This window comes from Natator depressus, chromosome 3, assembly GCF_965152275.1.
Source record: "Natator depressus isolate rNatDep1 chromosome 3, rNatDep2.hap1, whole genome shotgun sequence".
Lineage (NCBI taxonomy): Eukaryota > Metazoa > Chordata > Testudines > Cheloniidae > Natator > Natator depressus.
Genome location: NC_134236.1, coordinates 88,355,422 through 88,380,441, shown reverse-complemented (window position 1 = coordinate 88,380,441; position 25,020 = coordinate 88,355,422). Strand labels below are relative to the sequence as shown.

At 40.8% G+C, this 25,020-nt stretch overlaps 1 long non-coding RNA gene across 1 annotated transcript in view; it reads left to right on the top strand.

Annotated features, from left to right (window-relative positions):
- Positions 1-25,020, top strand: part of LOC141984842 (uncharacterized) — a 58,609-nt gene that overhangs the window by 2,606 nt on the left and 30,983 nt on the right. Inside the window, exons 2-3 of the long non-coding RNA XR_012638817.1 lie at positions 7,869-7,915; positions 12,867-13,165. This is a non-coding gene — a long non-coding RNA (uncharacterized LOC141984842). The remainder of the gene's footprint in view (positions 1-7,868; positions 7,916-12,866; positions 13,166-25,020) is intronic.

Here is a 25,020-nt window from a genome sequence, read left to right as displayed (position 1 = left end):
GGATTAGTGAAGGGCAAACACAGTACCTAGTTTTTAAAAGGGGAAACAAAGAGCACCTGGGCAATTATAGGTCTGTCAGCCTAACTTTGATGCCTAGAAAGATACTGGAACAAAGTATTAAACAATCAGTTTGTAAGCACAGAGGATAATAGGATTACAAGGAATAGTCGACATAGATTTGTCAAGAACAAACCAACCTAATTTCCTCCGTTGACAGGGTTACTGGCTTCATGGATAGGGGGCAAGCAGTAGATGTGATATATCTTGATTTTAGTAAGATGCTTGACGCAGTCCCACAGGACAGTCTCATAAGCAAACTAGGGAAATGTGGTCTAAATGATATTGCTGTAAGGTGGGCACACAACTGGTTGAAAGACACTCAGAGTAGTTATTAATGGTTCATTGTCAAATTGGAGGATGTGTCTAGTGGCGTCCTGCAGGGATCAGCTGTGGGTCCAGTACTAGCAAATATTTTCATGAATGTCTAGGGCAGTGTTTCCCAAACTGTGTTCCACGGAACACTGGTGTTCCGCACGATGTGAATAGGTGTTCCGTGAAAGAATCGTAATTAAAAAAAATAGGGTCTTGCACTTGATTTTTGTACTATTTTATACGTGCTTTCCAGTTAGAAATTGTTAATTTGAGTTATTTTAAATTTCTATTTTTGCTTTGTTTTATAAAATAAAATATATTTGCACATAAATAACACAATTTTTTATTTGAAAACCAAACTACTACAAAATAATATTATAAGTGTTCTGTAAATATATACCAGGTGTTCCGTGGCCAGAAAAGTTTGGGAAATGCTGGTCTAGGGAATATAGTGGAGAGCATACTTATAAAATTTGTAGATGACACCAAGCTGGGAGCAGTTGCTAGCACTCTGGAGGTCAGGATAAGAATTCAAAATGACCTAGAAAAATTGGAGAATTGGCCTGAAAGCAACAAGATGAAATTCAGTAAAGACAAGGACAAAGTGCTTCACTTAGGAAAGAAAAATCAAATGCACAACTACAAAATGGGGAATAATTGGCTAGATGGTAGTACAACTGAAAAGGATCTGGGGGTTACAAAAAGAAAAGGAGTACTTGTGGCACCTTAGAGACTAACAAATTTATTTGAGCATAAGCTTTCGTGAGCTACAGTTCACTTCATCAGATACAGTGGATTACGAATTGAATACAAGTCAACAGTTTGATGCAGTGGTGAGAGAGGCTAATATCATTCTGGGATGTATTAACATGAGTGTTGTATATAAGATATGGGAAGTAATTGTCCCACTCTATTTGGCACTGGTGAAGCCTCAGCTGGAATATTGTGGCTTTAGGAAAGAAATGGACAAACTAGAGCATCCAGAAGAGAGCAATAAAATGATAAAAGGTTTAGAAAATCTGACCTATGAGGAATGTTTAGTCTTGAGAAAAGGGGACTGAGGTGGCAATGGGTAATAGTCTTCAAATATGTTATGGCCTGTTATAAAGAGATGGGAATCCATTGTTCTCCATGTCTGCTGAAGGTAAGACAAGAAGTAATGGTGTTAATCTGCAGCAAAGGAGATTTAGGTTAGATATTAGGAAAATCTTTCTTACTATAAAGATATTTAAGCTCTGGAATAGGCTTCCAAGGTAGGTTGTGGAAGCCCTATCATTGGAGATATTTGAACAGGTTGGGCAAACACCTGTCAGGAATGGTCTAGGTTTACTCGGTGCTGCCTCAGTGCAGGGGGCTGCTTGTCCTTTCCAGCCCTATATTTTTATGATTCTTTGTTACAGGGAGAAAAACTCCTTCCTCACCTTTCCAGGTGAACAGTTTAAGTGTCCAAAAGCACCAAGTTTTATTCCTTTCATTATTGTTTACGATTGATGAAACTGTCAGTGTTGTTAATGTGCATACAGAACCTGTCTTATTGTTAATCCTGCTAAACTAAGGGCCAAATTTTCAACCTGGCTTCCATTTGCATGTATGTAAGCACCACTGCACATACATTTTAGACACTAATACCTTCATAGCTAGTTGATAGATAGTGTTCTGCGTTTTCAGTTTTAATTTGTAAAAAAAAAAAAAAAAAAAAAAAAATTCTGGGAATTTTTCAGTGTTTGGAAAATAAACATTAAAAACAGGATGAAAGCTGGTTAAAAAAATAGAAAAATTGGGAAAAAAGAAAAACAATAAAACTTTCATAATATACACATTTTACTACAGGATAACTGAAACTTTTTTTATGTACAAAGTTTTTTTATGTTTTTTTGTCTCTCTTAGAGCTAGTAGTTTTTCCAGAAATACTGGTTTGTGTATACTCGAATAATTTTTTCAAAGTATCCTCAGTCATGTTGAGCCTCTTGCTGTCTTGGAGGTAGTCCAACTTGGAAAATAAGTGCTCTTCATCAGTAGATCCAGGGGATACACTCGAAGGTCATTGTGCCACTTTGCTAAAGTTGGGAAGTGTGTCTTGATGACTGTTCCAAAAAGCAAGCATATCCAGTTTCACATTGTCAGCGTTAGTCATATTCATATAAGTAGTAAATTCCCCTTTCAGATTTGAAATTTCATCGTTAGTGGCAAATGCTTGAAACACTCTGGCATAATGATTGTAGTCTGCTGCAAAAATTCACCTTGAGGAATGGGTGCAACACCTGGATGATATTCCAAAAAGAATCTTTGGCACCAAACACTTCAGGGTTCAGATTACAGACCATGGTCATCTTCCATTTCTCACTGAGCATTGTGTTGAAGGTTTTGAATGCTTTTTTGGTTCTCTCAATTTCTGGGGTTTGAAGAATTTCCAAAAACATCTGGGTTTTCTTGCCAGATGTTTCTCCTGCAGCTTTTGTACTCAATTCAGTTGAGATTTTGGCTGTCAGGAAACATCTGTATTAGGAAATGTGTTGGCAGTAGTCAGAGAAAACTCCAGTGTTTTCTGTATGTCATACAATGATTCCAAGTTTCCAACAATGAACATTACTTTGGTCTGCAGAATCTGGTGGTCATTTTGGTTATTTGTCATTCTCTTCAGAGTTTCTGGTTTAGAACCAACAAGCTCCAGTTGATCTAAAAGACACATTAGCACATGTGAAGTACTAGCTCATCCACCGATGTGGCACAACAGGGGAAGATAATCAGCAGTCAGCTCTGCACTCATCATGCACTGTGTAAAACAAAGCCTTCAACTTGTTTGCATGCTTGAAAATGGCCCCAAATCCAATGATGCAAGATTTCACATCTTCCATTTCTTGTGCTGACAACACAATGTTAGTCAGATGAGCAGGACAGGTAATACATAGCAGCTCTGGTTTCTGACTGAGTTTAATCTCCTGTGCACACTTTGCTATGTAGGAAACAGAATCTGTGTTAGTTGTGGCCACATTTTCCCAAATTAGTCGGTAGATCTCAAACATGTCAGTCATTGCTGTGTTGACAAAACGGGTGTCAGCAGAGGGGATGAATGTTTTGTGCTGATGAGACAGTGTGGGTTTATTCACTTTGAAATTAAAAAAATGAAAACAAAAGGCCAAGAATTGGATGGTCCAAAGCATCAGGAGACTTGTCAGACTAGACACCACATTTCCTTCAATTCATTCCATCAGTTTAGATACTGCAGCATTGTCATTTTCTTCCAGACGCTTACGAGTGAGGTTGTCTGCATTAGGAAGGGTTTTTACTGCTGGATAGTATTGTCGCAGAAAGTCACCAATACACCCCTCTGCAGTGAACAGCGGTTGTCTGGCAAAACAAAGAGCACCCACAAATTCATTGGCACAATCGTGTTGTGTCCTCTCTTTCATTAAAGCCCCGGTGCAAGCTCCTGACTGTTCATCCCACAGCTCACTTTGCTCTTTAAGCTTCTTGTATTGCTTGCTTTCAACATGCTCTTTGATTCTGTCAGTGTGAGCCCTGACCTCAATGCTGCAGTACTTGCAGCACAATGCATCCTCTTCATTCCCGCCTTTATTTTTCTTGAAAATTTCTAAGCACTGATTTTCTTGTTGGCATTCAGGCATAGATTTCTCTTTACCTTTTTATCTTATCTTTATCTGTGGAGCATTGATTGTTTAAATTCAGTGCCGCACTAAATGGACTCAAAGAAATAGGCAGCCAGCATCTCCTTCTGAGCCAATCATAGCGCGATATTAATGTTGTTTCATTTTCCGATCTCCACCATGTGTGTGTTCTTTAGCTGCCGGACACAACAATCACATAAAGCATTAACGTTTAACAAAAATAAGTACCTGAAAAAAATATTGAGTGGATTGATAAACAAGTGTCAATCCTCGTTTATCAAACTCCTTTAATTAAAAAATCCTGGTAATTTATCAGTGAAAAAATCTGTAAAAACTGGAATGCTATAGATACTATAATACTTTAATGACCTCATAGTAGAATTAGTAAACACCAAAACTAATTTAGACCAGGTAGAATTTACATGCACAAACCCCAGTGCTTTTTTGCACAGATATTAAAATCTGGGTTCATAATTGTTAGTGCTTGAAAAGAGTGATAGGTTATTTGAACCTGCACCAATGGGCCATATCTAGTCTAGTTTTTTGGAGTCACACTTTATACTAACTTTACATTTATAAATGGTTTCTAAAGGGTTCATAAATGGGTAAGAGCTGTTATAAGCACGTTACAAAGATGAGTAATATGTGTTACAGATGGCTATAAGCACATCAATAAAAGGTGTTATTGATGGTTATAAGCCACAGTTATAAGTAACCTGTTGAACTGTATAACAATTTATTACAACTGATTAACCATTTAGTTTTTTTTAAAAATCAGCCATTTATTAATCCTGTATAAACAGAACCTTAATATAAATTGTGACTATGTTTGGTCATATCATAATTCGAGTGTTTGCCTTGACTTGAATTAGTTAACACAATTGTAAATGCAAATGTACACACTCCACTAACATTTCTTTCAAGACACACACACATTTGTTACTGGTCCTGGCTGAAACAAACATCTGTAGACTGTCTACATTTACATTTACAAGTGTGTTAGTTCGAGTTAACTGGCAATCATATTGAGTTACAATGCAGCCAAAAACTCTAGTCTAGTTAGGGCTAGGGATGCCACTACTGATGACCTCTGTGACATTCTGGGATGCAATCCAGACCTGTGAGTGGCTGTGTCCCCACCTGCCTTTCAACTTGGAGTGTCTCACAATGCTTTGCTACTGTAGGTGCCAACCTGGGCCCTTCACAAACAGCACGGCAGTCACACCACTTTTATAGTTCAGCTGCAGCCTGCCAGCACACTCTGATCACATTTTAATTTCCACCAGCCTTGGTTACCACTTACAGGGTGACCCCAACACACTCCCTGTCCCAAATTTTCTGCAAAAACATGTGTTCCACACTTATCTACCACTCTCCTGGACAGTTCCAAGATTTTAGGTCCATTGCCCCTCTAAGGGGATCAATATGCAACAGTTTGCTACTTTAAATGGAGTTACTCATATTGGGGCACACTGATAAGCCTTTCCCTGTCAAGGCAATAGTGTCCCTTTGCGAGTTCCTCCTGCTACCGGCCTGGTCTGATATCCAAATTCTAGAGTCCTCAGTGAGTATTTTAAATAATAAACTTTATTAAAGAAATGAAAGTAAAACCATAAGCCCGGGAGCTCCGTTGGTCAGGCAGAGTTACAGCAAGACAAACACCCACACACATCCTGAGCTAGATTGCCTGCCTGCTTGCCATAGAACTGGTAACAATGTACAATATATTCCTATTATCAATTGACCAAGCAATACAGAGAAACAGGTTATCAAATCAGAAACTGCTACTGGGTAAGGTAAGAAACTGGTGCTAGGCAGAGTAGGACAAGTAACCTTTCCGTGAGTCACACTCACAACAGGACCTGAAGACCTGGGCTCCTCCGGCCAGGAGTCCCTTCTACATATGTGCAGATTGGCAAAGGTAACCCAATGGACACCTTGACTGACAAACCCTAGGCTGCACTCGCTCTACTGGCCCTATGCTATTAGCACAGCCTACAGCCCACACAATTCAATTTAAACACAACTCTGGATTAGTTTTGATTAGAGAATAAAACAAGCATATTTAACCTCAGAGAGAGAGGTTTTAAGTTAGTACCAATATAAGGTGTTAAAGTCAGAAATCATTACAAGAGAAATAAAGATAAAATATTTGCTTTTACTAAAACTTAACAAACTAGATTTGGTTCAAGGTGAAATCCCTTGTCACGTGTTCTAAGTAGCATTACTGACCAAATTCTCATGCCAGGGTCTGCTCCCAAAGTCCATAGGCTCTTTCTTTTGTTTTCTGAATTGAATGAGAGAGAGGGGTGGATAGGGAGAGATAACTGGGGATGTGTTTGCCCCTCACTTTTTTAGTTCAGTCACCCTTTGAAATGCATTTTCCTGAGGACTACCCCGAGATAAAGTTCATTCCTGCTATGAGGACAGAAACAAAATGTCTTGTGGTGAAAGAGGTTCCATGCTGTTTGCTAAGATGCAGATCTGTTTGTTCCTGCCCCCCTTCCTTGCCAAAGAATGGCCACTTGACAAGTGATTAGCCAGGTGTCATCAAAGCTGATGGGCAAAGACCTCAGCTTGTCCTTTGTCTTTGACAAACAGGTTTACCCGCTTCCCAGACTTATCTGGTAAACATGCCTCAGTCATGATTTCTGCTCATGTTCCTAACTTTATGTCTAGTGTTGCTATACACATTTCACCATATTATTGACCAATGAGTTATTAGTTTTCAAATTATATTTCACAAAGCATATTTTGTACTAAGATTACTACAATCGAATGTAGGGTGTAAATACAGGGCTGCATTCAGTTACAACCTCCTATGACAATTTCAGTATTTTACTGGAAAGCATTTCTAATAATAATATAATAAAGGGTTTGTTTACTTAATTTTCACTCCTGCTTAATTACATTGGCTTAATAGTATGTGCAGATGAGAAGACAACTGCAGATGGCACCATTAAAAACTGGATATTTACCACCTGGACTTAAATTTACTGCAGTACTTGACATATTTTTTAGTTTAACTCTAGGGAATGCTATGTATTTTTAAATGTTATTCACTGTACATTGATGTGCTGGCAGAACTAGATAGCTGAGCTGGCCAACAGTGGGCAGCAATAAAAATGTAACTTCCCAGTTTGGAAATATGAATTAATAATAGTCTAGGCCTAACAGTCCATGATTGCACTGCCAAAAAAAAAAAAAAAAAATGTGAGTAAGCTATGGGCAAGCTTCTAGTAATTCCATGTCATAGTCACCAAACCATCTTTACATGGATAATTCATATGCTGCATTGCTCTCTGATTTTAAATCTACGTTGAAGGCTTTTTTTTTTTTTTCTTATGTGATGCTGGTTTTGTCAATGTTTGATTCTATAAAATGTCCCCTGGGACTTACTTGGTAGACAAAAAGATTCTCTATCACTATGGATTGTATTGTACTCTGCTTTGTTATGCCTACTACAAAACAGAGCCAATATTTTAAGCTCTTTTTTTCATGTTGGCAACCAACTGAAGGCAGACAAATCACCACTCTGGGGGTGAAGGAACAGCTCAGAGAAAGAGAGATGATGAGCCAGGCGAATACTCTGCTGTGGTGTGATAGGTTGAGAAATTATGGAAATTTCACAGATTTTGATTATTAACCAGCACCGTAGCAGCATTATTTTAAAATGTTATAAATCAGCCATTTTTATTCTTTTTTCATTAGCATGTGTTCATTAGCACGGCGATTAAAATCGTGACTCAGAAGTCTGACAACAGCTCAAATACAATCACAAAAGACTCCGGCGTCTTGGATTTTAAAATGCCAGCCTTCTTTTATTATTATTATTATATTCAGGCACTGATATGCTTTTTAACCTTTCAGGATATGAGTGGAAAGACTGTTAAGCTGAAGTGGACATGACTGTGTAGGTATGTTCCATTTCTGGCAGTTCTATTCCATGGTCAGGGAATGGTAACAGGCTTAAAGAATCCTTGAAAGGACAGTGCTGCTGGGATTGTGCAGATATTGAATTGCAGATAGATCCGTTATCAACATAGCAGAATGCGATATAGACATAAATGTCTAAAACACAGCATCGAGAGAAGAGCTTGCGGAAGTTGTTTGCATTTCACACATTTCTTGTATCTAAATTGAGAAAGGTTTCAGAAAAAATTATGAATGTGCCACAGGATGGATTCTAGCGACCGGCAACGATAAAAATAGTAGATGCATTTTGCACCTGTGCCCTGCCTCTTATGTGGACTGCTCATGGGCTAACTATACCAGCAACAAACACCGTAGGTCTCAAGTATAAATAAAGAAATAAATCCATTTGGGGGCAAACCTTTAAAACATCAGCTTTCTATTCTGCCTTGCCTTGCTTTGCTGGATGTTTTTCATTCCCAAGTCAACAGCAAAGCCTAGTGTAGCCTACTTCTTCAAAAGGGACCAATGACCTTGTATACTCATCCTGAAACTGTTTTAACTTCCACCAGACATTTATGTCTCTAGCTGACCATTGTATATGGTGTGTCTTACATTGAAAGTCTATTAGCATACTGAGTCAAATGCTAATGAAGAGATTGCAGGAAGAGGTGAACAGTGGCCAGGGGGAGGGGAGGAAAACCCTGTTTACAAATGAAGAACAAGGAACTGGTGTAATGTATCACAGAAAGATGCCATGGCATCATTCATCTGGGGGAGAGAAGCTGCCAGTGGGATTGGTCTCATGAAAGGAGGCTTAGGCTTGGCCTTGGCCATCCAGGTTGAAAATGCTGGGAGAAGGACTTTGGATGAGCAATGCCTTCTTAACAAGAGGTCATCTTGTTGAGTCTAGGCTCTAGAATGCATGTAATGATTTTATTTTATATGTAACCCTTTGTTTCCAATATTTCTGCTTCCTATCATTTGAATCTCTGTTTTTCATTAAATAAACTTATACTTGTTTTCTCCATAAACAAATCTAAGCTCTGCATGTTAAGCAGTGCTGGGGTCTAAAGGTTAAGTAGTAAACTGTGGTGTACTGTTGCTTTGGGAACAGCGACTCTGGTGATTCTGTGAGTGTCTAGTGGATAAAGGGCTGGACACTGCAGGATGCTCAGAGCCTATGTACACAGAGAGCGGAGTACTCGAGCTTGTGGGGTATCAGGGAGCTGACCAGAGCCTGCACACACAAGGCTTCTTCACAGTAAGGACAGGTGTAGTGAGGTGCCTCACAACCCTGGGTACACCTGGAAAGCATCACAATGAAGTTACAGGTATCTAAAATTGGAGAACCCAAAAATCATTTAAAGAGAAAGAAAGAGAGAATGAAAATCTTCCCCTGTATTTTTAAAAGAAACCCTTCTCCTTTCCCCATCACACCAACACAGCTGTTTGGATGATGCAGGAATCCGAGAAGGCCACTATGCCAAGGCAACCCAAGAGCTGTCTAGCAGAACAAATCAGATAATACAGGAGGGGGGAAAGGGATAGTTTAAAGATAGCTGTTAGTGTAACCCACGTGACTAATGGGGAGATCTCTTTTTAAGAGATCTATTGAGAAGTGAGGAAGGGGTAGGAATGAGTTGTGTCGGGGTCATTGTTGCTACACAGGTGCACAATTAGTACTCCACAGCCAGAAGTTTCTGCAATTGGGTGTGGTAGTTTTGGGCAAATAGGTTTCCTGTAACTGGACTCAGACTCTACTGAGGGTAAGTAGTCAGAGCAGCTACTTTACAAAAGGACACGTGGGTTGGGAGACGCTGAGGCACAGAAACAGAAATCAGGTGGTTTTCCCCTAACTCTGAAGCATTTTGCAGCAGGTTAGTGATATTGTTAGCCTTCCAACAGGGATGCCCTAGTGGAGTTAATTATAGAAAGGGGAAATTGGGAGGGAAAACTCTTTTATTTCATTATAACCTTATACTTTGAATATTATTTGATTTTAGCCAAACTGTTTTAGTTAAATTGTCTCAACCAGTATGGTTCATCAACTCTTTTCTTATTTAAATGGGTTGATGGGGGAAAAAGTCATTTATATTTTGCTGCTAGGGAAATACTACCTAGATGGAGCTACTATAAGGTGGGTGCATAACTGGTTGGAAAACTGTTTCCAGAGCATAATCAGTGGTTCACAGTCAAGCTGGAACGGCACATCGAGTAGGGTCCCGCAGGGATCGGTTCTGTTCAAAATATTCATGAACGATTTAGATAATGGCATAGAGAGTACTGTGACCAGGTTGGGGCAGATGGCTACTGGAGAGTGGTAGAAGACAGATATATTAGCCCCAGTTAAGCAGGTCCCTTCTCCCAGGGTAAGGTAAGAGGGGCAGTTCCAGAACAATCAGGAACTTGCTGGAACCAATTAAGGCAGACAGGCTAATAAGGACACCCAGAGCCAATTAAGAAGCTGCTAGACTCAATTAAGACAGGCAGGCTAATCAAGGCATCTGGTTTAAAAAGAACCTCACTTCAGTCACTGAGGGGCACGCAAGGAGCTAAGAGTGCGAGGGCGTGCTGCTGGAGGACTGAGGAGTACAAACGCTATCTGGCATCAGGAGGAAGATCCTGGGGTGAGGATACAGAAGGTGTTGGGAGGAGGCCATGGGGGAAGTAGCCCAGGGAGTTGTAGCTGTCACACAGGTGTTACACAAAACACTGTAGACAGCTGTGATCCACAGGGCCCTGGGCTGGAACCCAGGTTCCCCCCATCCTCCCAACTCCCTATTGGATACAGGAGGTGTTGACCTGGACTGTGGGTCTCACCAGAGGGGAAGGTCCCTGGCCTGTCCCCAGACCCACTAGGTGGACCAGCAGAGACTGTGGGGATTGTTCTCCTTCCTTTTCTCTATGCTGGCCAGAGATGAGGTTAGCTGAGTGAACAGTAGGCTTGAGCCACTAGCAAAAGGGGCCAAACTGAGGGCTGCCGTGAATCTCTGAGGCGAGCAAATCCGCCAATAAGCACAGGACCCACCAAGGCAGAACTTTGTTATAGTACACATAAAGTTTGCGGATGATATCAAGCTGGGAGGGATTGCAAGTGCTTTGGAAGATAGGGTTAAAATTCGAAATGGTCTGAAGTAAATAGGATGAAATTCAATAAGGACAAATGCAAAGTACTCCACTTGGAAGGAACAGTCCATTGCACGTATACAAAATGGGAAATGACTGCCTAGGAAGGAATACTGTGGAAAGGGATCTGGGGGTCATAGTGGAGCACAAGCTATGTGGGATCTGGGGGTCATAGTGGAACTTGAGTCAACAGTGTAATGCCTTTTTTTTTTTTTTTTGGAGTTGATTGTGAGGAGGCTAACCCTGTGCAATCCTTGCTGAAAATGCTCAGTGACTGAATGCTGGGGCTCTATGGGAGTAGTTTTTAGGCACTAGCAGAAGGGCAATGAAGTAAACTCTAGCCCACTCAAAGGTTACACAACTGTTCAAGTTAGTATGTTACTTAACAACACTTTTGATTTCCTATTGTGACATTCACCTTGTCTGTGATACTATTGTCAAGATAATTTCTACCACTAACTGTGTTGTAGAGACTGAAATAGTTAGGGAAAATGAGGAACATGCCCATGTAGTTTCAAATTCAATTACTGCATAAAATAGTGTATAAAGTATGTTCAGCTCTTAAGAAGAGTGACATACAGTTAGGGATGGAGGGAATCTAAAATAACTAGGCTTGGCAGTATTAGATTTTTTTTATTGGTAAATGTTGGTAAATATCAATTTCACTGTATACAAACAAACCCACACAAAAAATATTTTCACCAATAATAATTAGGCATGAAAAAATTAGATATTTATTGGTAAATGTTGACTTCACTGTTGGCACACAAACCAACTATAAATGTTTCCATAAATAATGACTGAAATTTACAGCTAGGTGAAGCAAGAAAAATGCTGCTTGAAAGCTTGTTTGATTTAAGCATATTTACTTTATATATTTTGACATGCAATCTTGACAATTTGTTTAATTGTTTAACAATTATAAAGCTTTAACTTTTTCAATCTCAGTGTCTATTATCATTAAATAATTATTGACTGGTCCCCTCCCATGATTTCCCACAATTTGAAAATTTAAACCAATCATTAAAAAATGTTTTAGCCCCTTCATTTTGAGCAACTGTGAAAGTGAAAATTGATAAAAATTGGAAAAATGTTTGAAATAAACATTGGTATTTCCAGTGATACTATAAAAATAAAAATTGAATTCTACCAAGCCTAAAAATAACCCCAGTTACTGGTGCAGAGTGAGAGTGGGGGCCAGACTTCAAACATAGAGTATTGTAAGAGAGTTACTGTGCTGGCTTTGTCTGTATGTGAGACATCCAGAAACAGCCCCTAAACTTTAGGTGTGGCTCCCTGGATGGGAAAGTTCCCCCTCTCAGGAAGTAACCCTGGAAAGAGCTTCAGGTTGAGGACATGCTTCCTGCCTGGCAGAGAAGGTGGAAGTGGCTTTGAATCCGCAGCAGCAGTGTGGAGCAGCCTCTGTACCCACTTTGAATATATGCTCTGTCACTTACTACGTTCATGCCAGTGTGGTCATTTCAAGGATTCTGCCTGCTGTGTTAGTCCACCAATATAGAGATGAAAGGTCATACAACAGTATTTTGTGGCAATGAAAGACTATAGTCCAGGCCTGTCAGCAATGACAGTTTATATTAATAAACAATGGCTAATACAAAAGATTTATAAGGCGGCTCTAAAATTAGTCAGCAAATAACATCATGCAACTAATACCAAATACACCTTTAAACAGTATTAGAACAGGAAAATCCTAGTTTGGGAACTAACATGAGCACATAGCTAATAAACCCAGCCTACTGTTTACTCGACCAGGTAACACTTGTTTCTGACTGCCTTGTCTAAACTAGGATTTTAATTGAATCACAGCCCAGCCCCCAGAAGGACGACTGGGAGGTCCTCAAACCAAGGAGAAGACGTGTGAGTCCAAGGAGGGCTCCATGAAGCTGGATGCTGGTGGCATGCCAAAACCTGTCTGAATCACAGCACAGCTCCATGAAGAAGTGCTGTGGAATCCCTTAACCAAAAGGAAGGAGTTGTGAATCCAGGGACCACTGCAGGACGAGACCTGTGGGAAAGACTCTCCAGAGAGGTCAGGGGCTGCAGTGGGACTGGCAGAGCTCCCTGGCACAGAGGGAATTGGGATCCTGAAGCTGCCTGATGTCCAGGTAAAGTCCCCCACTTCCACCCAAGACTCCTGCACCTCCCCTCTGAATCCCTCTACTCTTCGACACACCACCACAGGCCCCTGCACTCCAGCCAGAACCACTTCCCTCAGGGCTTGTCTTGAGTACCGTGCTAATTTGGTGCCGCTGCATTGAGGCAGTGGTGCCAATGTAGCACACCTGGTGAAAAAGTATTACATCAACAGGAGAGCTCTCTCCCATCAACATGATTGCTCCAACTCAACAAGAGGCAGAAGCTATGTCAGCGGGAGAGTGTAGACACCGCTTTAAGTCAATGTAAGTTACGTCGCTCGGGGGCTGGTTTTTTTCACACCCCTGAGCAACTTAACTTACATCGACTTAAACAGTAGTGTAGATAGGTTCCTAGTCTAACCTCACTAGAGCTGGGTGGGAGGGGACAGTTTTTCTACCTTGTGAAACTTTGTGATTTTTTTTTGAAATTTTTTCCATTCTGCACTAGGATGAAACTGAGACCTTTTGAAGTTTTTCACAAAAAAATCAGAAAGAGACCCACTCGCCCCACAGTAGCCAATAGCCTGGTAGTTAGGGCACTCACCTGGCATATGGAAGACCCAGCTTCAAGTACGTGCTTGGAATTGGGCACACCTGTGACACATTCCAGGTGAGCATCTTGACTACCAGGTAGTTTTGGGGTTTGGGTCTCTATGATTTAAACCAGAAGTTCCATCTTAGACCTGAGAAACGTCTCCTGACAACGTTTACTCAAAACCATATGTTGCCACAAAAAGTTGTGGTTTTTAACAATTGGCATTTGCTGATGAAACATTTTGTTGAAAAATTCCTGACCAGCTCTAAACCTCATATCCTCTAACTTTCCTACTCAGACTCCCCCAGTCAAACTCTCTTCTCTCCTAATTTCTCCCCAGGCAGATCTCCAGCAGCCAGAGTCAAAACTTATTTTACTGTGAAATTCATAAACACCGAATCCTATTACATTGTAAAATAAATGTGTGCAAAAAGGAGAAAAATGGGCATGTGGTACATCAAATATTGTGTTTTGTTATTTTTAAGAAAGTGGTATGCAAACCAATAAAGTTTGGAAATCTGCCCTATTTAATACAATCCCCAGTTTTGTGGTGCCTTCAGTATTGCAGCCTTTCTGCTTAGAGCTTTGTCTGCAGATTTGATACCAGATGGTGGGGCTGTTGATATGCTATTGTAGATTCCTTACAGCATAACTAGGGTATTAGTTTCAGGTTGCTTTTGTTGCAGGCAGAGAAACATTAGTTGCTGTTAGCTGTTGTTGTGATCTAGTTACTATGCGTGGTTCTGTTCATCACCTCTGGTCTCACTTCTACCTGTCCATTTTTTGTGGGAAGAGGGTTGGTTCAGATTTTGTGTTTCTATGTAATTTTCCATCATCGTATATTTTTTGATTTTTCTCATGTTGGTGAGGTCTATAGTTGGTCTTTAGTGTTTTTTCTTTGCCAGAAACTGAGATGTTTTTCAAAAGTCCTGTTGTCTCAGACTTTGCAGTGATGATTCTGTGGCCTGTTTGCTTATTTATGAATTTTCCATCCTCTCTTTTTTCTTTCCCATCACGTAATGTTCTTTCCTGAATCTTTATGTATTCCCCAATATAACAGAGAAACAGTGTGCAGTATCCCCTACTTCCTCTTCTCTATACACACCTTATCTTTAGTTGCACTGCTGATTTACTAGATCTAGTGATAAGACCTAGTACTTGAATCTTCAAACCTCTTTGCAAACAATGAATTTCCACAAAATCCCTGACAGTTAGGTAAATTTCCCAATGGGCAAAGTGACGCATAAATTTTAAAAGCTTGATCCAATACTCATTAAAGCAAATCTCTTGATTTTTCTATCAACTTCTGTATTTTAACAGTGGCACTCTTTTTCTAACTTGTTCTTCACGGCACCTCTGTGACTCTCTTTCATGGTTAAAAACAGTCCATGGAGAAAGATCCTAAAGAAAAAAGGTTTTGGCCATGATATTAAATTTGAGATACTGAAAGACCATGCACAATGTAGGACAAAATATTAACAATTGATACATTTACACTGAGGTTCTTTCTTTACATTTTTGAAAATTATTTTTAACGCCTCAAATGAGGATCAATAATTTCTGCCAGTTTCACTTCCTGAAAGCAAATAAATCCATTACAGCATAGCATGTTATGAAGTAAGACATTTCAATGAGACAGACCGCTAAAGAGAGAGTTTGAAGACCTAAAAACCGCTTGGTTTGAACAGCTTAGGAAACAGATCATGATAGGCACTAACCTTTATGGAAAAGTCTTCTGCAACTTAATAGGGATGAAAACAATACAGTTTGATAGAAATTACCCTAACAACCCATAGACTGTAATAGAGAATATAATTCTCTGTTTTTGAACCATGTTATAGAATTCTATAGTAGAGATGTAATTCTCTATTCAAATCAAAGGGATGGTTTAAAATCCTATAGAAAGGATATAATTCTCTACTCAATTCTATAAGACTTTTCCATACATGAAATTCTCCCTCCCTACACACAGCTAATAAATGGGGTTTGGTTGAGTGTTATTTGGAGAGGGAGGGACTAAATCATCTTCCCCAGGAGGTGGAATGAGAGCAGAGTGGTGAGTGGCTGCTGCTGCATTCCATATATGGAAATCGCCTCTGTGGCCACTGGGCGCTCCTTCAGTCGTATGTGGGTTTCGTCTGGTGGAGCTGCATAATCACAGGTCCACACAGATGAAGCCCTCAAAGAACACAGCTGTGCACAGTGTGCAGGGCTATTTATCCCTCCCCCCCCAACACACACACACACAAAAACACCCCACTCTGCATGGACTTTCCTTTTTGTGTGGTGGCAGAGGAGCCACGGATCAGACTGGTCCTACTGAATTTCAGATTATGAGTCCACACATACATGATCACCTGTCCCTTATTTAAAGGGATGTCCCCTGACCATTTTAAATATTAAATTAAAACTTATGATGATTGCACTGTATACTTGAGAGAAAAAATACATGATATGCTAAGGGAAATGGTGTTCTCCTAAAATATCCCTTCAAATAAATCCTTGTCCTATATTTTTCATGTGGATTTCCATTATTTCCATCCAACAACAGTGGCCACTGTATCCACAGAGAAGTTGGGAAGGGACAGGATTTGGGTATGTGTGTGGATTCTTGAAGGATCCTTAAATCAAGTGTGATGGGGCAGCTGCCCCTCACTGGCAGAAAAGGGGTTAAAAGCAGCCCTAGGGAGGCCGCGCAGGAGGCAGCCAATCAGAGAAGGTCTGAAGAGAGCAGCCAGTCAGGGCCAAGCACGCCCATATAAAAAGGAGTTGCAGGGCAGAGGAAGTCAGATCACTGCTGGGAGCCCAGGGAGAAGGACTGTGTCTCTGGAGGGCTGAGTGAACTGCCAGCACCCTGGAGAGAGCAGTGCTGCCTGCAGGAACCTGGGGAGCGGGAGACAGCTCCTGTCTGGCTCCTGGAGTTCGCAGGCTGAGGCCCTGAGGCAAGGGCAAAGAAGATGCTGGGGCCACGAGGAAGTGGCGAGACAATTCATTGCAGTAGCCATTAAAGGAAGTGGCTGAACAGCAGCCTGCAGCTCTCCAGGAAGGGAGGAGCACAGTATGTGGCACAGCCGGAGGGCTGTGTCACTGAAGAGGATGCCGCGGTCCTTGGAGAGACATGGGTCCTAGAGCAGGAGTGACAGTGGCGAGGCACCACCCGAAGAGGGCGCACTAACACACAGAGCTAATTCCCAAGACAGCCAACAAGAGGTGCCAGAGTGGTGAGTGAATCCCGTCACATCAGGATATAAGTCCCTTTTTTCCTGGTCTAGACATGTCTTAATAGATGAATGTTTAAAAATGTGTTAGCTCACACAGTTCAACTAACATGCATCTGACCACTAATGTTGATAGATTTTAAAGATGTTAAATCCTGTTAGTTGGTTGAGGTCAACCCTAGGCTCATTTTAGGGTTAACCATGAGTGACTAACATATTTTTAAAGGTGTTAAACCCTGTCTGCATTGATGTTTTAACTTTATCTATTTTCCTAGTCTAGACAGCGACAGCAAGTAGATAATTAAATTAACCTTAGTTACGCTACATTTAGAAGTTAAATCCACCCATACAGGCTGTATACTATTTTCAATATGCCTAACTTAACTGATCACTTTTGAAATAGTTTGACTCTGTCTTTTTCTGGACCATTCACTGTGAACAATCTGTTCAAAATAAAACAGAAGAGCAATAAAGAAACTACAATAAAACCAGTCTCACTTTGAAGATCTGAACCATTATTAACGTGAGGAAGTGCCTCAGTTCAGGAAGTTAGGTGAAATGCACACTGGAAAGAAGTCTGTGAAGAAGATTGTCCATTTGTGTAAATCAGCAGAGCTCCATTGAAGTAAGTGGATCTGCAGAATTTACACCAGCTCAGATTTGGCCCAATATCTGCTGCAGACTTTTGCACTGGAGATGAGGGATAGAGAGAGATGATGCGGAGGAGAAATGTTTGCACAGAAATTTCCAACACAATCTTTATATTTACATGTTGAAGACAAATATCTTAGAGAAGAATAAGAACTTTATCACTGGTGAAGTGTGCATATAATTTGATATTGTCTCTACTGGAGAACACTGCACTCTTAGTAAAAAAGGTGTGTATTTTTGAGACACAATACCTGCTCAGACATTTTTCATTTATCTTCATGGTGATTCATTAGAATGATATGGGATTTCCAAGGGAAGTGAGATTTGCAGTTGAAATAACATTTTCCTACTGGGTTGCCCACCTCTCCAACGGAAGTGAGAGGAAGAGCTTCTGTATTTATGTTTAGCCTATCTTTCTGTTGCATGTTGAACAAGTGTCTGGAAAATAGTTGCACACCAAGCTTAACACAGGAGAAGCACTACTTTTCATGCCATTGTACCCTTCAAATGACAAAGCCACTGCTGGATGTACAATGGAGATGCTGGAGGAGTTCAGCAGAGCAAAGCATGCCTAACTAACATAAGGCAGTGGTGATGGAAGTATCAAAAACGGCTTGGGACCTATGGCTGCAACCAGAACTCCAGCCCTCTCTATAAAACTAATCGATTACCAAAGCTATGTTCTAACGAGGACTGAAATGACTTTCTGCTCATTTCATGTTACCAGGAGAGCGCAGGCAGAAGGGCGATATACAATAATTAGAAAAGTAACGATTGATTAATCAATCGATCCTCATGACCTGCCTGCGCACATAACCAAGAATGGGAAAGGGCAATGGAGATGGTGAAGATGAATGATTGTCATTGTGGCCTGGATCACAGTTGACTCTTTGTGAAAGTTACCTAGTGCCACAGTGAACAAGGGAGAGCATCTCGGGGCAGCATGAACATGCTGGATGAGGCAACCAAAAGACAGCCATATGGGAAAGTGGGGCCATGTATTAATATTTGTCATGGTAGGATTCTTTGTAAAGGCCATAGGCCACATCCTCACCTGCTGCAAATTGGTGTGAACATTGTTTTGTTCCTTGTAGCCATATTACAACTATTATAAAACCGCCATAACAATGATGGTCATCAACTGTTCTTTACCTGCAGTGTTGAGAGGGTCTCTAAGAGCCATAACTCGGCAAGAGGTAGTGGTGATCCTGATTCAACAGCATCCCAGGGCTGTACATTTCTGATTATGAATATAGGAACCTAATCTAAGTAGTATTAGTAACAAAGAGAGGCCTTCTGGTCCAAAATGTCTGCCTAATAGTCTATACATATTTTTAGTCTATTCACTGCTTAAACGAGCATTGTTAATGTTGAGCATCACCACGCTAATATTTAGCTGCCTCAGAAATCACTGGGATTCACAAAGCCTGAATTAAGTGCCTAGGCTTCCTATACAATGAATGGGGAGAGATACACAAAAGCCAACATGCAAGGTGGCTCCCTGCCTAAACTAGGCAATGGGATTTGCCCAGGTGAGGGGTGTGTCCTAAGACCTGATTCTCTCAGGGAGTTCAGTGCCTAAGACCCGGCTGTAGGGAGGCACCTTCTCCGCTATCGATTCACAACTGCAATCCCTTTCTTGGCATTAGGCGCCTATGCCATTTTAGCAAGGAGATGGGTTAGGGGTAGGAGGAAGACGACAATGACCTCACTTACAACTTTTAGCCCAGTGATTAGGGTACTCACCTAGGATGTGAGACCCCCAGTTCAAGGCCCCCCTTCACCTAAGGGGGAAATGGGATTTGAACAGGAAGCTGTGACCTCTCAAGAACATTTCCTAGCTACTGAGCTATGGACTATTGTGAGTTTGGGCTCACTGTGTCTGCTATTGAAGCTGTTCCATTCTGAAAGAATCATTTGGGAGAGAGAGCAAGAGCACGAGCACAAGAATGGCACTGCAGCCTGGTGGTTGGAGCATTTACCCAGTATGTGGAAGACCCAGGATCTGCTCCCCTCGCTCCAATGAGCGGGACTTGAACCGGGGTCTCCCACGTGCCAGGTGAATACCGTAATCATTTGATTAAAACTTATGAGAGAGCACCTGCTTGCTTATAAAGGCCCAATCCAGTAGGCAAACTTTAAGCATGCTTTTCAGATTAGGCCTCATCCCCAGGTGAGTTAAGTGGAGAAATACCTATCTTTCCCTGGTTTGTGCATTACTTTTGGGGCTTAGGTGTCCATATGCCTAAGTGAGACTGCAGTGTGCAGAGGAAGAAACATAGGCACCTAGGGAATTATTACTGCAAAAATATAGATGCTGAGTGAGTTTAGGCACCTACGGGTTCAGCGGTAGCTGAGCAGGGCTCTTGTGAATCCCAGTGGGGCCTGATGCTGGGATTTAGGTGACTAATATGGCAGTTAAGTGCCTGAGTCCTTTTGTGACTCTAGCCCTATGTTTAGTTTTCCCTTCTCTGAAATAGGGATTATACTACTTACACAAGTACATTGTGAAGATTTAATTACGTAACAATATATAAGGAGTTATTAATATTGTCTGCAAACTACTAATGTTTATTAAGGGCCCAGTGACCAAATTGCTCTTTGAGGTCTTCAGGCTGTTTAAGTAGGGAATATATATGGTACAAAATGAGAGGGAGTTATAGATTATCCTGTAATAAGGACTAGCCACCTCCTGCTCTCATATTAGTGTAAAACCAGAGTAACTCCACTAAAAACTATGGACCAAATTCTCATATGATATAAATAGGCAAACTCTAATAACTTCCGTTGAACTGCACCCATTTAGATCAGCTGGAGATCTGGTTCAAAGGAGTTCCTGGATCTGACTCATTACTCTTTTGTCAAAGGTACAATATATTAGATAAATCGTTATACTTCTTTCCCTCAGAGAATGAAATGCCATCCTTCATGAGCTTCCATAAGCACAGAGATTTAAAAAACGAAACCTATGCTTAAGGCTTCAATAATTCCTTAAGATAGTGTACAGCACTTAAAATTCTAACAGCTAGTCTCAAGACTATATATTAGTGAGCAATAATTAAGCATTTAAACTACACATACAGACCATCCATTGTGAGAATAGTACACCAGAGGTTTTTGTGGAAAGATTTCCAGATATAGGTGGCTGGAATCGTCCCCCATCTCTGCAAAAACAGCAGAGTAAGACTTTAGAGATTTCAGTAACTATTAAGTTTCCTTCAGTGGTGGTCTTTAGAATGTCAGAACTCCCTGACCTGAGTTGAAAGCTGAGCTGGTTGAGGCTGGACACACAAAGGGATGGTTCTTCCATGCAGTAGACAAAAGACTGGTGTCCTCCCTCTGGCTTTTTCACTCAGAAACTGAAGCAGTTCATATTTCAAGAAGTATGTCCTACTGGATTAAAACCATTCCACTTTGGAGCCACATGAACAACAGACTGAGGTTTACATGCCCAAAGAGTTCTGAGCGGTTTTTTTTCCCCCCTCTTTAATTCCAGCCGTGCACATATAGAGGTCAGTGGGGCCACCACTACTTGAAGAAATGGCTTAGTTCCAAAGTGTGCATAGTTCAAGAAGCTACATTTTTGCAAGAGGCCCATAAGAAGCCTGCTTGCTGTCAGAAACTGCCACTGCATACATTTCAGCCTGTTTTTATATCTTTGTCTGTAATTCCCAGAAAGGAATGGTAATTAGCCATAACAATAACACCCAGCAAATGATGTCTCCCACAGAGGAAAACAATCTGGACAAAGTCCTGATAACATCCATGTCAGGTCATTCTCAAGGCCTCTAGCTCCACTCCAGTACAGCACAGAATTTCCCTAGCATGGATCTTTTATTTAGGCATCCATTTTGTGAAGCAATATTGATTTTTTTTTTTTTGAGGTTTCTCTCTAACACAGAGTTCCAGGCTTAAAAGAAAAATCCTCATGGAAGCAAACCAAAATACCATGGTTTTTTTTAAAAATGTTATTGTTGAAACATAAAATATAAGAATGCCCTGGAAGGGAAGTTGTCATTTTAAATCACATTTATGCGGGGCTTTCAGCATATTCAGCCATGCTTAAGAATGGCTAAAACTTGGATATGGCTGAACCAGTTTCTAACTCCGTTTAGCTGGGCAGTACGGAGAGAGACAACATATATAACTATGTTAAAAAACCATGTCTCTTTAGTTTGTGTATTCTGCTACAGAATAAAAGTGACAAGGTGGGGAGGTAATAGCTTTTACTAAACCAGCTTCTGCTGGTAAGGGAGACAAGCTTTTACACATTTCTTCTTCAGCTCTATGTAAGCTCGAAAGCTTGTCTCTTGCACCAGCAGAAGTTGGTCCGGTAAAAGGTATTACCTCCCCCACTTTGTCTCTCTAATATCCTGGGGCCAACAGAGCTACAACACCACGGCGTACTGAACAGAAGTGACTCTTGGAATTGCAAGCAGCCTTGCAAGCATCTACCATGCTTGTAACATACCTCCACATGCAGTAGTGCACAAGCACTGCCAAGTCTGTTGTGGTAACACGTGCTCAGAGCAAGGCTTACCTCCATTGTGTCATCAGATCATTCTGTGCCAGTGCACAGAAAGTGAGGTAATTGAAGCAGCCCTGTTGAAAGGGATCCTCCCAGCACACCCCACAAATGGTCCTGCAACCCTTCAACAATTATTCTGTGCAATTTACAACATTCCTTTACCTATTATTTTCTGTCTTTGAGTAACTCCAGCCTGTAATTTCATAGGATAGGTATCCACAATGCAGAGAGAGTGCTGTATGTGGACGTGCCAAAAAGATTTAAACTAGCCACCAGGTCTAGTATGGATGCACTTCCCACTACAGGTCACCGTGGTTCAAATAATGATGAAATTCTCTGCTGTAGAAAACGCACTGAAGTCAATGTGACTTATTTGTATTGTGCAGTGGGAGAGTCAAGTCCTTGGGTTAACATACATTATTAAGGTTTCAGAGTAGCAGCCGTGTTAGTCTGTAACCGCAAAAAGAACAGGAGTACTTGTGGCACCTTAGAGACTAACCAATTTATTTGAGCATAAGCTTTCGTGAATGCATCCGATGAAGTGAGCTCTAGCTCACAAAAGCTTATGCTCAAATAAATTGGTTGGTCTCTAAGGTGCCACAAGTCCTCCTATACATAATTAACCCTGTAACAACAGTTTGGTTCCATCCGTGCTGGTCTGCCAAACTTTGTTAGAACCCTGTTGGGACACAACCATGTTTGAAGCATGCTTAAGTATTATTGTTAAATGTAGCTGCCAGCACCATGTAGACAGGCCTAAGTTGCAAATGTCAAACTTCAATAGTTAGTGAACATTATGGAGCTTTCTTTTTAATGTGCATTAATTATCACTGGCAAAAATAGTTGCCACAGTGGACAGTCTGTTAATGGATGCGTGCTGACAAGTCTGGCCGACTGACAGTTGATAAACAGGAGCTTGGAGGTCAAGGTAAAATAGTGAGTCAACACCAGAGCTGGAAAAATTATAGAGTTCCAGCGATTGTGCAGAAAAAATGAAATTAGTCAAAACCTAACTGTATGTGATGACAGAGTGCTTTTCTCACTACCCTCTGGTGACATGACACCTTGTTCCAGGGGAAACCAGAATACTTAATCGTCATAGGCATACTAACCCTAAAATATATTGAACTTTTAATTATGCCTGTGGTAAAGGATGAGTAATAGGTATTTTGCGGACACAATGCTCCTGCTTGGTATTTATTGTTGAAGACAAACTGCATTTAGGAATTTTCAGAAGTGAGGTGAGGATTCTGAATGAAAACACCGTATTGCAACCTCTATCATATTGAATGACATGCATTAAAGCTTTAGCTTCTTGTCATTTCCGTCACTATCCATATAAGAAACTCTGTAGTATGGATGAGGTTTTAGGGATCTGCATTTACAAATTAATACTATCCAAACACAGTAAATTGTAAATGTCAACTTCAAAACATTATATTTTTATGAGAAAATCGTTTAGGTGAGCCAGCTCGTGTTTTGGGAATGGAAAGCGTGGGGGGAAAGCTGAAATAGAATATTACATTATCAGACTGTCAATCTGGAACTTTTCTCAAGCACTAAATTAACATGAAAATCACTTGCTGATTTGATATTTCTAACTGGTGTACCTCATAAATTGAACCTTCTGCTACAGGGTTAGTTTGGGTACTCTGTCCACTGTCTAGCAGTGATAGAAATGCTAAAGCTGGAGCTCTGAGAATATAGTACTTTTATTTCCCAGTTTGAGAATAGTTATAGAGCTGGATCATAGGACTGTACCATTAAGGGTGATACTTCTTATGAGCTTATAGAATCATAGGACTGGAAGGGACCTCGAGAGGTCATCTAGTCCAGTCTCCTGTATTCCAGGCAGGACTAAGTATTATCTAGGCCATCCCTGACAGGTGTTTGTCTAACCTGCTCTTAAAAATTTCCGGTGATGGAGATTTCATAACCTCCCTGGACAATTTATTCCAGTGCTTAACCACTCTGACACTTAGGAAGTCTTTCCTAATGTCCAACCTAAACCTCCCTAGCTGCATTTTAAGCCTATTGCTTTTTGTCCTATCCAAGTTGAGAAGAATTTTTCTCCCTCCTCCTCAGTCTTCTCTTTTTCACACTAAACAAACCCAATTTTTTCAAACTTCCCTCAGAGGTCATGTTTTCTAGACCTTTAATCATTTTTGTTGCTCTTCTCTGGACTTTCTCCAATTTGTCCACATCTTTCCTGAAATGTGGCACCCAGAACTGGACACAATACTCCAGTTGAGGCCATATCAGCGCAGAGTACAGCGGAAGAATTATTTCTTATGTCTTGCTTACAACACTCCTGCTAGTACGTCCCAGAATGATTTTTTTTTTTGTAACAGCGTTACACTGTTGACTCATAATTAGCTTGTGATCCACTATGACCTCCAGATCCCTTTCTGCAGTACTCCTTCCTACACAGTCATTTCCTAGTTTTGTATGTGTGCAACTGATTGTTCCTTCCTGAGAGGAGTACTTTGCATTTGTCTTTATTGACTTTCATCCTACTTACTTCAGACCATTTCTCCAGTTTGTCAGGATCATTTTGAATTTTAATCGTATCCTCCAAAGCACTTGCAACCCCTTCCAGTCTAGTATCGTTCACAGACTTTATAAGTGTACTCTCTATGCCATTATCTAAATCATTGATGAAGATATTGAACAGAACTGGACCCAGAACTGATGCCTGCGGGACCCCACTCGATATGTCCTTCCAGCTTGACTGTGAACCACTGATAACTGCTCTCTGGGAACAGTTTGCAACAGTTATGCACCTGCTAATGGGTCAGATATCTCCTCAGTCAGCTCCTTGATATGCCTATTAAAATAGGTATGTGAATTTTGTGCCTGTGAAAGAAAGCTGCTAGTCTGTCTATCTACAGAA